This window comes from Mus musculus, chromosome X, assembly GCF_000001635.26.
Source record: "Mus musculus strain C57BL/6J chromosome X, GRCm38.p6 C57BL/6J".
Lineage (NCBI taxonomy): Eukaryota > Metazoa > Chordata > Mammalia > Rodentia > Muridae > Mus > Mus musculus.
This window is the reverse complement of record NC_000086.7, coordinates 74,855,691-74,861,699: the sequence shown is the minus strand read 5'-3', so window position 1 is coordinate 74,861,699 and position 6,009 is coordinate 74,855,691. Positions and strand designations below refer to the sequence as shown.

At 47.8% G+C, this 6,009-nt stretch overlaps 1 long non-coding RNA gene across 1 annotated transcript; it reads left to right on the top strand.

Moving 5' to 3' along the window:
* The first annotated feature begins 1,522 nt into the window (after positions 1 to 1,522).
* On the top strand, positions 1,523 to 5,262 carry Gm39521. Its single transcript, XR_878128.2, has 3 exons — positions 1,523 to 2,006; positions 2,107 to 2,305; positions 5,206 to 5,262. It is a non-coding gene; the product is annotated as a predicted gene, 39521 (long non-coding RNA).
* Positions 5,263 to 6,009: the final 747 nt, after the last annotated feature.

Sequence of the window (6,009 nt, the reverse complement as noted above, 5' to 3'; positions counted from 1 at the left end):
CTCTTAACTGATGAGTCCTCTATCTCTCCAAACCAGAAGAGGTTTCTAAAACAAACACCACCACCACCAAAACCAAGACAGCAGCAACAACAACAGCAACAACAACAACAACAGCAACAACAAACAGGACAAAGATATGTCAAAGAAAACAATGAAGTCACACAATTTTTTTTCTTTGTTGAATGGTACTCTGCATTATCTCCTGATCACAAGGTAAGCACTGTTTTTCACATTAAACTCTTCTTATTTCAAACATTACTGTATTTAGTGCTTAATAAATGGCCTTAACTAAATTCCTTTTTCTTCCATTTCCTAAACTGTCTTAAATTACTTTAGATCGCAAGAAATCTTTAGAATTAAATTAGTTTAGACTGCAAGAAGTTCTGAATGCCAGAACTTCTTCACAGAAGCACACATGTGGGGAAAAAAAAAAGAGTAGAGATTTCTGCCATAGACAAACAAAAGTTAAGTCATACAAACAAACAAAAAAAGCGTAGTAGGTCAGTTGTATTTTGCTCAGCAATGAATGTTTAAGTACCTGTTCCTTTAGCAATAGTGAAACAAGCCTATCAAGAGACTTATAGAGGGCATATGAGCGACAAAAACATTGAACTTTGAAAGCAAGGTGACAATTACCAAAAGCATGAAATGCTTCTGTCTTGTCCTGTAACAGGTAACAGATCAGTTATTACGACTTCTTTCTCTTCTTCGTTTAAAAGCCACAAACTGAAGGTGTTGAATGTTTCTCATGACCAGGGAGAGTTGATCAAGGAAGTTATTGATGGAAATTCGGAAGAGAACGGGGTCTTCTGTAGTCCACCTACTAAATGTGAGAGAGAGATACCATGAGGGAAACGATGAAGGAGTCTGCTCAGGCCCATCACACCATGCCTTCCCACTTACACCTAACTCACCCACATCTCCACTAGCAAGCCCCTACAGTGTACACTGCCTCCCAACCCTGAGGCCACCCCCACTCCAGAGTTTTGGAAAACTGACACAGCTAAGATACTGTCATTCACAGTGTACTCCTGTGGAACCATTAAGAGCTGATGCTGGGTGTTGGCGACCAGGGACCTGCGGGCCATGTCTGCCTCCACAGCAGAAGAGAAAGGCACTCTCACAGAGCTGGAAGGAGGTTATGGTTAAGGTACCATCCACCTTTGGGTTTCCTATTGCTATGTGGCCTGGTACACTTCTAAGATCTGCCTGGCACTACCATCTTCTGTCACCCAAGACCAGGACTACCCCTAAACCATGTTTCTGACTATGTGAAACAAGCCTCACCCACCTCCCACCTCCCCAGTAGTTCAGATTTTCACCTACACCCTGAAATCTTCCCTGCTTTAGAGGTCTCCCTGTCCTGCCAGCACGACATTACTTCTTGGATGGAGAGCCCAGAGTGTACCACTCTGTCTCTTCCCCACCCTGCTGTCAGTCTTCCCGCTCACTCACTCAAAAGCCCCCGCCCCCCACCCCGTTTCTCGTTTTATCCTTCCTATCTTCCCATAGGCCCTGCTAAGTGTCTTCCGGGAAAGGATACAACTCCAGGAGTCGACTTGCAGTTGTCGCAGCAGCATCTCCGCTGGGCCCAGGGAGAAGTGGCACCTGCTCTTCCTGAGGAAGGACAGCTGCCTCTTCAGCTGACATTCCTGATACTACAGGGCTCCCTGAGCAGGAGTTGCCTGGAGCAGCCTCACTGCAGGCATCCTGTAGGCCACTCTCAGGAGGGGAGTTGTCGTGGTCATCCTCAGTCGCCAAACTCTGAGAGCTAGCCTGGGCATCTGCGGCTTGAGGCCTATGCTGCCCATCCTTGCTGCCTTCATCAACCCCTATACTGCCACTTGCGTCGTCCTCACCAGGATCCTGCATGGCAATTATGACTTTCCACTCAGCGACCCCAGCTCAAGCAGCTGTACCACTCAGGCTCAGCTATGGAGGTGAGGTGGGGGTTACAACCCGCTAACACCCATCACACCACTTGCGTGCGCACTGCGCTTGAGCAAGTAAGTTCTCTCGAGGGTTGGTTCCCAGCTGAGCCTGACTCTTGATGGGTTTCTCTGGGGGCCCTATAACTCCTGCTCCCTCACTCTGCTCCTCTCCTAGGTGGCTTGTACTGATGGAACTTTTCAATGTACAATTCCCTCAAGTTTCTCCACCATCGAGGGTGGGACACAGAAAGTCTGAAGCTTCAGGAGCTCACTGTGGCAGCAGTAGTGCATGGTGCTGCAAGAGCACCTGCGCGAGCACGGCCAGCCTGTCCCCAGGATAAACATAGCTGTTGGGACCCTGAGAGATGGTTCCGGTGAGATAGTCTGCCCAAACTTTCCCCCCTTGACCCATGCTACTGTCTCGCCAGCAATACGCACGCAGGCCACTCAGATCCTCCTGCAGTACAGCTTTAATACATCTCGAGAGATAGATGATCAGCTTCAGGAGAGGAAACCCAGAGAGCAGAAAACCCTTCCCTTTTATAATCTGCGAAAAAACGGTTGGAGACGTGCACCCCTGGGATTGGCTGCCCACTCTCAGTCAGTTAACACCACGACAAAGGCAGGGCTCAGGTAATGGAACAATACCCTGACGCCTGCGCACATTTTACTATGACCAACGGATGTCAGCACCATCTTGTAAAGGCTACTGTGAGGGCGGCTCCTCACATCTCCCCCTTTTCTTTTATTTTAATAGCAACAGGCCACCCAGTACTGAGAGTGGAGATAGAGGTCAAATCCCTAGTGTGCAAGCATAGGGGCCTTACACAAAACCTCCTCCCAGGCTCTTCACCCAGAGGGGCTTTGGTCCCCTCCCGTGTCGTTTTTTTCCTGGGGGAAGGACACTTGGACACTCAACCTTCATAAAAGATGACATGTCTCCCTAGAATAGGCTCATCTTATGCCACAGAGCCTTTCTACTGCAGTGCTTAGCCGTACAACTCTCCCAGGCTGCTGAAGCACACTCACTCTATCCTGTGCAATGAGACTAGCCTCGTGGGGTGCAAGAGCTGAGCGGCCAGCGACCTATTGCTTAAGTATCAATAATCGTATATTGGGGGAGGCACCATGCTCCAAAGCAACAAGTGCCTGGGTTGCTACCATCCTGTTCCCCCCTTGTTTTGGTTTTAAGTTTGCAGATCATCCATAGTAGGAGCAGTACTCCACCATACACACCCACTCCAAACAAATCCACCCCCACCCATTCCTTGAAGTAGGAAAATGCTGCAGAAATCCAGGTCCTTCCGTCAATGACAGGTCAAGACGTGTCGAATTGACTTGTAAGACAGCGATCCTCAGCTCCCGGAGTGTCTGTTCAAATTCTATGGTCCAATTCTGTAACAAATAATGAAACAAAGCCTTTGACAGGTTAGTTGCTCTTATAAAATTCTCAAATTGTACTGAGGTGATACTGAGGCTAGGCAGCTTATGTTCGCAACTCAGCTAAGTCATTTGCCACAGGATATCCACCTGTTCTTGGACCAGATCGATCCGTTGGTTTACCAACATGAGGCCTCCCTATATCTGGGAGTTGGCCGTGGCCTGCCTGTCCAGGGCCGATGTCACTCTTGCCGAAAGGTCATTGATGGTTTGCGTTGTCTGAACTGTAGCAGACAAGGCAAGGGCCGAAGCAGTGATAGAGGCAGCTATTGCTGCTGTTGCTACCAAGCCAACTATAATAGCAGAAATTCTAAAATCTCTCTTTTCTTTAAATAAGCTTAAACTGCTCACTTGTGCACTGTGCATGACAGGCATGGGCAGGGGAAAGGTGGACATAATACCCAACACAATTCCCCTGATATACTAGGAACCAGGATCTCCAGTACAAGGGTCAGTATCCATCGTTGTTTCAGTGTTCCCTCTTTTGTCCACATCTTCTGAAGGAGAGATCCTTCGGGTGAGGCGTTCTGGAACCCAAAGAGGATTGTCTTCTTCCTGTGGAAAAACACAAATAGCTCCCCTGGATCTTATTAAAATAGGATCCGGGCCTCTCCATTTTCCGGTTAAGACATCCTTCCATTTGATCATTTCTCTAGGTCTGTTTGGTTCCGAACAGTGACGATCATCCGCAGTGCGGCCGTGTTCATCAAGATTCAAAAAATTAAGAGTAAAGAGTGCCAAGGAGACAGCCACTCTCTGTGTTAAGGGCAGAGCCTCGTCGACTCCCCCTTTTCCATTCCATATATTATCCCATATTAGGGAGTGTAACCTTTGCTATCATTTGCCAATCTGATGGGGTCATGGCCATATTGGCGAATCTCTCGACCTGAAACAGAGTAAAATTGGCACTGACCCCATAGTTATGGACAGATTCACCAAGTTCTTTAAGTTGTTTACAGTCCACTGGGACATGCATAAGCCCCGCCTCCCCAGTATCAAAGACTGGAAATGCCATCTGTATCTTTTTTAACTCTTCCTGAGGAAAAAAAGAGTTAGCACTATACTGCAATTCATAAAGTGGTGGCGCTGTGGGCACAGTAGCTGATATGCTACCCTTTTTGTTACTTCTTGATCGCGACCATCGGTCAGGGTTATATCTTTGTTCTTTATATTTTGCTGCCTCCTCCTCTAATTTAGCCTCCTCACTGGGGTCTAGATCTTCGGACACTGAACTATCAATCTCTAAGGCCTCCAAGTCATGGATAGGATAAAAATTAATATAAGGCTTTTTCTTAGTAGAGGGCTCAGTTTCACTGCCCTTCTTTTTCTCTCCCCTTCCTTCTGAATCCCGGGGAGGTCCTTTTTTTCTTAGACATGTCTTATTTTGAGCTCTTATTCTCTCGCTCCGTTCGGTTTCTGACATACTGTCCTGAACCTCTTCTAGTGTTCCCTGTCCCTCCACAATGGCAGGTCGGCAGGTTTCATCCTCTAGACAGTTTTTTATCAGCTTCCAAATTGCCTTGGTGCCTAGGCGTAAGTCTCCCTCTTCATGCTCACAGTCAAGGTCCCTTCCTAGCATATTCCATAAGACTACAGTTAGAGACCCCGAACAGGCATACCAGGGAGCAACGCGATCCACCTCCTTAACAAAATTCTGCAGCTTACGGGAGGTGACCTGCAGATCGCGTTGCTTTAGCACTGCCTGTAATGCGGTGATCACTAACTGTGAAGAGCCAATGATAGAATGAGTACCTGTGGCTGATCTACGCCCAACTTATGGTACTCCTTAAGCAAAGCCGAAAGTAAACACGGTGCTCTGTTCCCTTATCTACAGGAGGCTTACAAGATACCTTGGTGCTGCCGCTTATCTACGTCGGACTGACCACACCTCAAATTTCAACACCAGCCTCGATGGACAAAATAAGAATTTCAGCACCAGCCTCGATGGACAGAAAATTTCATCACCAGCCTAAATGGACAGAAAATTTTAGCACCAGCCTCGATGAATAGTAATTTTCAGCACCAGCCTCAATGGATAGCAAATTTCAGCAACAGCCTCGGTGGACAGCAAACAAGACTAGAGTTTCTACCGCCCCTTCTTAGGGTGAAGACCAAAATCAAAAGGGATAAGAGGTTCACGATCAGATATATCTCTCCAAACTTACCTTTTCCCTGCAGTTCTGAATCCGCCCCGTCTCCGGGGGTTCTCCCCAAAGCAGGCCATGTTAATTCCCGGGATTCCAGCACCAGATGACCCATGCTACCATCTCGCCAGCAAAACGCACGCAGGCCACTCAGATCCTTCTGCAGTATAGCTTTAATACATCTCGAGAGATAGATGATCAGCTTCAGGAGAGGAGACCCAGAGGGCAGAAAACCCTTCCCTTTTATAGGCTGCGAAAAAACGGTTGGAGACGTGCACCACAAGGATTGGCTGCCCACTATCAGTCAGTTAACTCCATGAGAAAGGCAGGGCTCAGGTAATGGAATGATACCCTGACGCCTGCGCACATTTTACTATGAGCAACGGATGTCAGCGCCATCTTGTAATGGCAACTGTGAGGGCGGCTCCTCACACCCCCTGAAGTCAGACCCTTGCACACAATGATACCCCATACCTGTCACCAGGCGGGCATCC